Here is an 11607-nt window from a genome sequence, read left to right on the forward strand (position 1 = left end):
AAATAAGAAAACCGGAGTGCTCCCTGCAAGAGGAGGGAGAGGAGAGAAAAGAAAAATGGAGTGGACGACAGCAAGGCATTGCCACGCAAACAGAGGAGAAGGAGGGCTCCAGTGAGCCACACCCACCAGCAGCGATGCTTTAAACACCTCAACTTATCCTTCTGGGGATCATCTGGCAAGTGAGATAATAGCATTAAAAATGATGACACTACTAATCACGATGATTCATAATGATAATACCTGCTGCTGGAATTTCCAACCATAATAAGCCTATATAAAAGACACACAATCCAGATATTTTAATTGTAAGCCATATGCATAGGTTGGGCAGATCTAGTGCTAATCTAACTTATTTCCCAGCTATAAGGCCCCTTGCTACTTGTGATTTCTCCCAGCCATGCACTTCTGGTCCATAGTAACTTCCTCCTCTTCTTCCTCTATCCTCTCTCTCCTTCTCCCTCTCCCTCCTACCCCCTCCCACCTTTCTCCTCCACTGCCCAATCACAGGCTCTACCCTTTTATTGACCAGTTAAAATGGGGAGATGGTCTGCTCATGGGAGGCAACCCCTCATGAGGAACTAGTATTAACATTAGAATACAAACAGCATCAGGCCAACCCAGCACAAATAGCTATAACACAAGGGGGGAAAGAGCTAGCAGAAGCACCTAGCATAGCATAGGATCTGTGTTTTGTTGTTCATTTGCTTTCATTTTACTTGTACTCCAGGGATTGGAACCCTAGGCTGGTGCTCTACCATTAAGCCCCATACCCAGCCCAGATCTCTGTCCATTATTTTATTATTGGACACATTGATGAGACATTTGAAAAATGTATGTTCACATTTATAATAATTAAAAAAATGAAAACAAAAACCACTGTCATTTATTGGCCAAGATGTTTTTTTTAAAAATCTCAAGTTCTTGAATTGTTTCCATCCTATGGGATACAGAAGTGAACAGTGATGGGAAAGAGAGGAGGTTATTCAACAATGAATTCTTGGGGGAATATTGTGTTAAAAGTCTGCTTCTCTGTCTCTCTGTCTCCCTGTCTCTGTCTCTCTGTCTCTGTGTCTGACTGTCTGTCTGTCTGTCTCTCTCTCTCCTTTACTACCTATCTTCAGATTAAGCCCAGGAGAGGTGCTCAGCAGGATGCAGGATCTCTCAGAAAGGCAATATGTCTCCCTCTGTAGACCAGGGTGAGTCTCAGGCTGTAGCTAGGGCTACACAGAAAAACCCTGTCAAAAACAAAACAAAACAAAACAACAACAACAACAAAAAAAAAAGAGGATTGTGGTCCAATATGTAGCGGAGGAGCCTCAGTGAAGAGAACACAGGGGATGTCTCAGAGCACTGCATTAGAAGAAGTTGATTTTTCTAGGACTCAAAGAGCACTGGCAGTGAAAGCCAACAAAGACAAACGGGCTGACATCAAACCACAAAGCTTCTCCTCAGCAAAGTGACTAATCGACAGAGCGGAGACATCCCGCAGAATAGGAGAAAATGTTTGCAGACAATTCATCCAGCGAGGGATTAATATCCAGACTATACAAGCAAGTCAAACATCTCAACAGTTAAAAAGCAAACAATCCAATTAAACAATGGGCAAATGATCTGACTAGGCACCGTTAAAAGAAAACACACACATGGCCAACAGGTAGATGGAAAGTGCTAGGCATCACTAACCATCCGGGAAAAGCAAGCAAAACAGCGGTGAGATATCACGTCGCCCCAGTAGGAATGATAGCCATCAAAAAAAGATGAAACCCAAAATGCCAGCAAAGATGCAAAGAGAGAACACACACACACCAACAGAATTAGCAAAGCTGTTACACAAAGCAGTATGGGCATTCCACAATAAAATACGATGAAATCAAACATCCACATGAAGCGTCTATCTCACCCACAGGAATACATCTGGTAGGTGTGAAATCGGTGTGTCAAAAGCACAACCCTATTTCCATGTTCAACGCAGCACTACTCCAATAGCCAAGATATGGAAGCAACTGAAGTGATCATCATCTAATGGGTAGATAAAGGAAATGCGATATATGGACTCTGTGGAATACCTGTGACCTCAAGGGGAGTAAAAGCCTTTCCTTTGCAGAGATGTTGATGAACCTAGAGGACACCAAGTTAAGTAAACTAAGCCAGCCCTGGACAGTGACACCACATGATCTTGTTCATATGCAAAAGCTAAAAGAGTTGATAGCATAGACATGGAGAGTGGGAGTCAGGCAAAGGTAGGGAAGGGGGGGTAGAGGCAAGGTGTTCCTTGGGCAATAGATTATGTGTAAATAACCTGTGCATGTTCTAATATTCTTTAGTTCAGTAGAGCCACTTAACAAGTTATTGTCTATTTAAAATAGTTGGGAGAACCTAGGTGTTAGTATATACCTGTAATCCCAGCACCTGTGAAACTGAGGCAGGAGGATGACAGTTGAAGATTAAATAAGAACAGTCTCCAAAGAGTAAACAAATAAATTCCAATGAACCATGAGTTGAAATGGGCTGACAGCCAAGCAGAGAGGCTACAGTGTCTCAGCAGATACTGAGAATCCACTGTGTGACAGGTGAGGCTACATGTGAATTAATACCAATGCCATCAAGATACTCAAGGGTCTGCAGAATAGCTCGATGAGAGGATTTGAGTGGTCCCAATAAGAAATGAGAAATATTTGAGGAGGTGGCTACGGTAATTACTCTGATTGGCTCATTATGCATTAAATAGTGCTCGTGTGCCATACACACTTTGCCTCGGTTATTACACCCCAGTGAAAGTCAAAATGGCTCTAAGTACATGAACATGTCTATAGGAGAGCCAGCTTCGAGTATCCATCGTGGTATGAGAATTCAAGGCCATTCAATGACAGTTCCAGTCAAATAAACACCGCCCTCTCCTCCTTTCCATTCTTCTGAGCAGGAGAGAGAAGGGAGCCAGAGCAGGCGGCTTGCCTGCAGCGCATGTCGCATGTCGGTGTGTCGCTTGGGCAAGGGAGGAAGAGGCATCTTTGAATGAAGAGGAAAGTGCTAACAGGATTAACTGCTCTAATTCTATGATTGAATTTAGGATTAGGTTTGTACCTTAGAGTCATTACAGGCTGGTTTGTTATGCAGAAATGGGTAGAGATGTACATTCTGAAACGGGGTGCAGATTTCTTCCAACAGACAGGGTTTTTAAATTCATTTGCTTATTACTGATTGATTTTTCTTTTGAGACCAGGTCTGGCTATGTAGTCTAGGCTAGCCCTTCTCATAATGCCCCCTGCCTCAGCGTCCTAAGTGCCAGGATCACAGGCATGTGCCACCATGCCATCTGTCAAGCAAGTTTAGAAAGGCATGAGAAAAAAATGTTTTCTTGTTACAGTCTCAGAGTCTGTGCTTACTAAATGTGTCAATTATGTATGGCTTCCAGTCCTAGGAGTTGATGCTTTGCAGGGGTCTGGAAGGGTCACAGGGGTGGGGTGGGAGGTATTTGCCTACTTAACATCTACCCAACTCTGATGATAGAACCCCAATTTCCACCAAGGAATAAGTTCACTCTTGTTACACTTTTAGTTCGCCACAGCCATTCTCACATGTGGCTAAAAGGAAGCCCCGTATCTAAGCTCAGCCAATCACACTTTCTTACCAGACTCATGAACCCTGACAGCAGGTGTGTCTTCATACAAAATTAATTATTCCCAGAAGCCTTCATTAATTCCTGTACCCAGACATGCAGAACATACCTTGATTCTACGGTTACCCCGTGTCCTCCAAAGACATTCTGCGTCCTCATACATTAGCCATGGCTCATGTCTGCTCCTTGCAGCAGAAAGTTCCTGCTTGTAAAACTGGAGGATAAAACATATGTGGCAGAACGGAGCTGGCAATGTCCCATGGGAGGGAGTCCTGCCTTCCTCTAATGGAAATGTCACGGAGCACATCATAGCTCCCACGGAATGCGGACAGTTGTAAAAGGTGGCAGACAGGTATCCAGATGTATAGATAAAGATGCATATGTTTTTACTTCAATAGCATATGGTCATTCTCTCTGTGGTCTGGTGATAACTGAGAAAGGAGGTGGAGTTTGGCCAAGCATCTGTGGTTATGGGGCCTGAGTTCCTGGAGGGCTGGTGTGGTGTTTCGATGTAGATGATCAGTCAGATGATCAGACTGAGTTAGTAAAAGCAAATCTCTTCATCCTAAAGCTATGGACCAATTTTGTAGCTCTTTTAAGAAACTCTTTGTTGAGTACTGTCTCTCTTGAGCAGTTTTATCTGTTGAAACTGGGTTTTTATTATGTGTGGCTTAATGATGTTTATCTCAGTAGGAGCCAGCGAATCAAATGTCCTGGGGTTTAAGCAGAATAAAACAGATTGGAATCAAGAACTCGGTATTGAGGGTTGGGAATCTAGTTCAGTGGTATCATGCTTAGCTGGTGTGTGAGGGGCCTTGAGTTCAACACACACACACACACACACACGCACACACACGCACATGCACATGCACGCACATACACACACATATCTGTTTCAGGCATTGTTGTTCCTCTGAACAGTAATCCTCCTCTCCTATCTCCTTGCTAGTAGAATGTGTGTACTATTCAGACACCAGTCTATATTTTAGGGGTTTATTGCCCCAACCTAGTCAACAATCTTAGTAAAATACTACTTATTTTGCCTTAGTCTAGGGAAAGACACCTGACTAAATTTTTGTTCAGTGGGGCATTAAATATCCATTTGCTTCGTGAATTATTCCAAGGGATGTGTGTCATGTACTTTCCTTATTGCTATGATGAAGCATTGGAGAGAAACACTTCGGGAAGAGAGGTTTGCTCTCGCTCACGTCCTCAGGGATATAGCCCAGTACAGCAGGAAGCCGTCATGTGGCTAGGACCCCATCTGTGAAGGCAGCTTGCGGAAGAGCTTGCGAATGCCCACAGCCCAGGAAGCCTGGAGAGCTAAGTCAGAAGCTAGGTGAGCTATAATCCTCAAGATCTAAGATCTAGCCCACGAAAACCTACGTCCTTCATCTCTAAAGGTGTGTGTGTGTGTGTGTGTGTGTGTGTGAGAGAGAGAGAGAGAGAGAGAGAGAGAGAGAGATTAACTGGGAATGGCAATGACTTGGACTTTTGAAACCTCAAAACTCACCCCCAGGCAAATATCTCTTCTAACAAGAGCAAACCTTCTAATCCTTCCCAAACAGTTCCACTAACTGCAGACTGAGCATTCAAATATATGAACCTGTGGGAAGCATTTTTATTCAAACCACCACATCATAATTTTTTTTAGTATTAAGATACATGCCTGTAATCCCAGCACTCTGGGAGGCAGAGGCAGGTAGATTTCTGAGTTCGAGGCCAGCCTGGTCTACAGAGTGAGTTCCAGGATAGGCAGGACTACCCTGTCTTGAAAAAAAAATCCAAAAAAAAAACAAAACAAAACAAAAAAAACCAAAGATACTAGGAAAATACTGTACTTTTCTGTCTCTAGAAGCTGTTGTGTGAAGGATGCGATGCCTGGAAACAGTGCAGGTGTTTGATGATTATAATGAAAGCAGGCTAATGAACTAAAGATGGTGAAAAACAAGACAGGATAGAACTTGCTCTTTGATGATATCATTCACACACACACACACACACACACACACACACACACACACACACACACAAATAACCTGATCAGTCCCTAAACTGCCTAAGGTCTATGCTTCCTGTTAAATGAACTAATGGTAATTTTATTCATTTCTGCAACCATTTTGAGGCTGTTAACATTTCTTTTTCTTTTGTTTTGGTTTGATTTGGTTTGGTTTTGTAAGCCCTTTCCATCAGCAGTTCCCAAAGCATTCTAGAAATTTCCCAAAGGGACTTTTTTATATCTGTAGGGTTAGTCACGAAGAAGCAAAGATACTTTTCCTAACTGGTTCTAATGTTCTTTCGAACCTTTCAAAATGATTATTTGGGAACTGCAGACCTCTCTAGGTACACAGAGCTCTCTTATTACTAGATAATTACAAAGTGCTCCCTGAGGCTGTGGCCTCACAAAATCCTCCCTATCTCCCTGGCCTCCTCCCTTACCTGACCCTCCATGTTACTTTCCCAGTCTGACCTATGGATCAGGGGAATATTCAGAATATGAAGTATTATCACAAAACAAATGTCACGAGCAGGCTGCTCCATCATGTAGACACTATAGAGGCTTGATTTTTTAGCCTTGTGACAATATTACATATAGGGCTTTTATATTGCTTGTGCCCAAGAGGTCGTTCAAAGTCAAACATTAAGAAGAACTCGAAGAAATCATGTATGGTAGTATGTATGAAGAAACGTGGTACTTGCTGAAGAGAGGCTGCCTAAGATGCCGTATAATTGGCTCAAATTACATCTCCCCACACCATGTTGACAGCAGCAAAAGGAGCACACACCTGGTACTTCTGTAGGCATGGGATCTCCCAGTCTAGTCTCCAGGGGCAGAGGCACAGCAATGACTGACGTGGGTTCCAAGGGTGTGGAAGAGTTAAAAGACACGTCGGTACAGTGGACAAGAAAAAGCTTCTTTGGAGGAGCAGCAATTGCCAGGGAGAAGGCAGCTGTGACCTTTGATTTGCTGATTAATTTTGCAGAAAGGCAACCTGCAGAACATTGCCCCCAAGAGCAGGCAGGCCATGACCTTCACCCAGCTATGCTGGAGAGAAACACACAGCCAAACCCAAGCTGGCTTTGGGGCTTTTCCAAGAGAGCAATTTGCAGGCGTTTCCTGGGGTCGCCGATCACTCAGTCCCATGGGTCGGCCTGTCTGATGCCATTACTATAGCACCAAGACAGGGCTGCTGCTGAGGCGGACTCCTGTGCCACACCCAGGCAGACTCCTGTGCCACGCTCAGACCCACTTCCCCCCACCGCTCCCCTCTCCATCTGTACAAGGGCCTGCCCCATCCTGCATTTCGATCTGCTGAGGCCATTCTGCCTCTCCAGGAAGTTGTATGTGAAAGGAAAGAAAGGGGACACCTTCCACTCCATCCCCGTGGTTTTCAGGTGACAACTTAGGCCAACTGGAGTCCTGCCCTTTGGAAATTCAGAGACTGAAACAACAGGGGACAGGGAGTGGGGCAGCCTCTCTCCAGAGACTGAGGACCAGCAGGCCGAAAGGTGAAGTCAGCCCTGTTCAGCTGCACAGGAAAAATGACCAGCTGGGAGAGGCAATAAGGAGGGAAGAGTCTAAAGTGGAGATGAGGGGATTCCTGGGCTTCCCAAGCTCCAACCTAGTGGACCAAGTCACAGTCCCCCGACTGACTTCCCACACCCAATACTGCAGCCCTCGGGTGTAGCTCCATTTCTGTGTAGCTTAGCAAATTGTTTCTGATCAAATAAATCCAGCCAGTTATAGCCAGGGGCCTTGCTTCAGTCATCGTGGGCCTTCTTGGACAAGTTGGAGGGACTTGCACGGCATCCCTGTCCTCGCTGAGCACACAGTGTGGAAGGGAATACCAGCATGGCACAAATAATCACTCAAATAAATATATAATGAGAGATCTCTTGGTTCCTCTCCCGGAGGGACGGAATTACATCCCTTATAGACACTTATGAAGATGAAAATGCATTTTAATAGGTTTAAAAGGTCAGGTCCCCTGCACATCAACAGTTAAACTTCAGCCATGTGGAAAATGTACTAATCTTAGCAGCTCCCTGCCCCCTGCCTAAGGACTGAGAAGACAATGTGGAACCGTACACTTCAGCCTCCCATCAGCACCTTTATTGCCTTCTTTAAACCCTGGGGTTTCAATTTTCCTTCCCATCAGAGCTATCCCGCTTCTCACCACCCACATCTTTCCCCCTGTAATTCTCTAGCTCCGGGGTTGGAGCCTCCACACTACCAAAGAGCCACCTTTTCCTGAACAGAGGAAAAGAGCTGCTGAGACCCCAAGGAGCTGTGCTGTCGCTGATTTATGAATCTTCATCCTCTGCCTGTGGAGGAAAATCACTTTATCAAGATGAGAAGTCCGGATGGGGGTGCAGCCGGGTTTCCTGTTTGGCTGCGAGTGGCCCTCCTGTATATTTCAGAGGCACTTAGTTCACAGCCCATGGGAACTGCATGCAAGGGACATGGAGAGGACTTGCCAAATACGGCCCAGAGGTGTGTGATTCGCCGCACACACATTCAGTTATGCTTTTCGGGATTTACAGGATGAGACGCAGCAGCTCTCTGAATAATGGAAAGAGGAGCAGAAGCGGCCTGCCTGCACGCATGCGCAGCACGGAAGTGTTGCCTCGGTCTACCAGTCAGTGGATCTGAACGCACCAGGAGCTCACTAGTGTCCTCGAAAATACCATGGTCTCCTACGTTAGTACTGGAAGGTTCTGGCATTTCCACTATGTCATAAACGAGGAAAGGAGGTTCAGAAAGGAGGGGTAAGCCAGGCAATGATGGCTCGCACTTGCAATCCCAGCATTCAGCAGGCTCAGTCAGAGGATTGTTGTGAATTTGAGGTCAATCTGCTTAACATAGTGCGTTCCAGACCAGCCCAGAACACATTGTGAGACTGTTTCAAGAACCCTTTCCCTTCCTCTCTCCTCAAAAGGAGGACAGTGGCCAGAGATGTGTCTCAGTCGTAGAGCATCCTTGTTGCATACACGTACACTAGGTTCAGCCTCCGGTATCATCAAAGGGAAATTGGACGTCATGCTGGGAAGGTGGGACTGAGGCTAGGGTCTCAGATCTGACTTTGGATCTATTACCAGGCCTTTTGTGGACAGCCCAAGGCACTGGAAGCCACACACTGGCCTCCGTACTGTATATAGTAATTTAAGATAATCGAGGTGTCCCAGTCCAGTAAGAGGAGGAACCCAGGGCAATTACTTTTCACTGTTTCCATCTGAATAGTTGGACCATTATATTATAAAAACTTTAAAAGCAAGACCAAAAAAAATCTTATTCTAGAATAATGTGAGGATTTAGCTCTTCCTTGTTTGTTTTTCAAAACAGCATCTCACCATAGCCCCGGCTGTCCTGGGACTCACTCTGTACACCAGACTGGCCTTGAACTCACAGAGATTCGCTTCCCTCTCTGCCTTCTGAGTGCTGGGATTAAAGGCTTGTGCCACTATCACCTAGCATACTTAGTTCTTCTCCCTATTCTTTCCTTTATATTTTGTTTTCTCTGGATGTACTTGAGATTATACTATGTCTTTACAGTCTTAAGTCCAGGGTTTTCATTTAAGTTTATAACACAAGCATTTTCCGTGTTATTATTTTGTCTCCATGGCTGTAATATTGGTAATTATTTAGTATTCTACCAAATAGATGTATCACAGCTTAGCCACTCATGTTATCATTAGACATTAGATTTCATCAATTTTCAATTAACATAAATAATGGTGCAATGAACATCTTACACACACAGTGTTATCTCCATATTTATGTTATTTCTTTAGGATAGCGTCCAAAAAATGGGATTTCTAAGCCAACAATTCCGAGCCATTTTATGACTCTTGAAACGGATTGCCAAATTGCCTGCTAAAAGCTTCTTACCAATTTACATAAACAATTTTGAATAAGAGTCAAAGAAGGTGACCAAATAAAAACTTAGCCAGGAATTAAATAAGAACGGCTCTGTGTACGCGACTTGTATGCAGGGTAGTTAAATGCATTCTGGCTTGTAGGCCGTGGGGACATCAGAGCTCCCTCTCACCCGGGCTGAACAAAAGAAGAAAATAAAGGGCCGCGGGCTGGCCGTGCTGTTATTACTTCCAAGCTTCTGTGCCTGCGCTGTACAAGAGAATAACTTCAATACTGTCAGACTGCCGAGACCCAGGCTGCCCCCAGAGACCCTGGTTTAATTAGATGGGCCTGCTGTGCGCTCTGGCTCTGAGATTGGAGACGCTCCCCAGGTGATTCTGTGGGGCACAGGTTGAACACCCGTGTGTGGGTCGAGAGGCAGTCAGCGAGGCCGATTTCAAGACACAAAGACCCTTGATGACTTCCCTAGCTTTGTTTCCTTCTGAGCTTCCTGTGCTCCGGAAGACCTCAACCATGGGTGCCAACAAGTCTCCCTGCTCCGCCCATCCTGAGACCGGAAATGCCTGCTACATCCGGCTCCCACGGTCCCAGAGTCTGGAGGTCCAAGGATTACTAAGAGGACCAACAGAGAAAGTTCTTAATGTCTGGGGTGACTATGGAGTCCCTGCACTGCCTGCCTGGGATTTAAGATAGTGGCAATCTCAAATATCCATCTAGAGGGTATTGGTAAACCCACCACAGTACATCCATGCCCCTAGAGCAGTGTGGTCCTCAACCTTCCTAATGCTGTGACCCTTTAATGGAGTTCCTCGTGTTATAGTGACCCAGAACATGACATTAGTTCTGTTGCTACTCCATAATTGTCACTGTTATGAATTGTAATGTAAATAGTTTTGAAGAGAGAGGTTTGAATTAGGGTCTTGACCCACAGTTAAGAATCACTGTTCTGGGGCTGGAGAGATGGCTCAGCGGGTAAGAACACTAACTGCTCTTCCAAAGGTCCTGAGTTCAAATCCCAGCAACCACATGGTGGCTCACAACCATCCGTAATGAAATCAGATGCCCTCTTCTGGTGTGTCTGAAGACAGCTACAGTGTACTTACATATAACAATAAATAAATAAATCTTAAAAAAAAAAAAGAAAGAATCACTGTTCTAGGACTAGAAAGATGGCTCAGCCGTTAAAGGCTAAGCTCACAACCAAAACCATAAGAACCACTGTTCCAGAATGTCATGCAGTTGATTTGTGTTAAGACGAAAAACTCTTCAAAATGCTGACTGAAGAAGACCAGGTATGGAAAAGAGATGTGTTACATCTGGGTAAAAAAAAACACACACACACAAAACCATTACATATTCACTTGTCCAGACACAGAAGCTATCTGAAAATCCTTACACAGAACTGTGACCACTTTAGATGCATGGCTTTGTAGGCATGCAACTGGGAAGAGGAAAGGGGACCTGAAACGCTTCCTCCAGGTCCTTCTCTGTGGCTTGTGTGCCTCTGGCATATTGTTTTTAATCTTTAAATTTTATCTGTAAATGTTTTGCCAGCGTGGACGTCTGCACCACATGAATACCTAGTGCCTGTGGAGGCCAGAAATGCACATCAGATGCCTTGAAACTGGAATTACGGATGGTTGTGAGCCACCATGTAGGTCCTGGGAATTGAATCCAGGTCTTCTGCAAGAATGACAAACACTTTTACCCACTGGGCCGTCTCTCAAGCCCCAGCTTGTTTGTGTTTGAGACAGGGTTTCATTACATAGCTCAGGCTGGCTTTAACTCTCTACCTACTGAGTTGCACCATACCTAACCATGTGCTGCTTGTATTTTGTTTTCCAAATAGTGGTACAGATGACTTCGACTTGTGCGTTTTCAATTTTACCATGAAAGGAAGGCACTACGCATCTCTCTCATGAGGACAGGCAGTGGCGGGTCCCATCACGCTTACCACTCGTGGTCATGAAAGGAACTCTCACAGTGGTGTATGATACAAAGTTTGATAAGCCGGGGTACGTTATATGTCTGTCTGTCTATCTGTCTGTCAGTCTCTCTCTCTTGTGTATGTGTGCATGTGCCTGTTGTAGGTTGTGTGTGGTATAGGTATGAG

This window comes from Apodemus sylvaticus, chromosome 15 (assembly GCF_947179515.1).
Source record: "Apodemus sylvaticus chromosome 15, mApoSyl1.1, whole genome shotgun sequence".
Lineage (NCBI taxonomy): Eukaryota > Metazoa > Chordata > Mammalia > Rodentia > Muridae > Apodemus > Apodemus sylvaticus.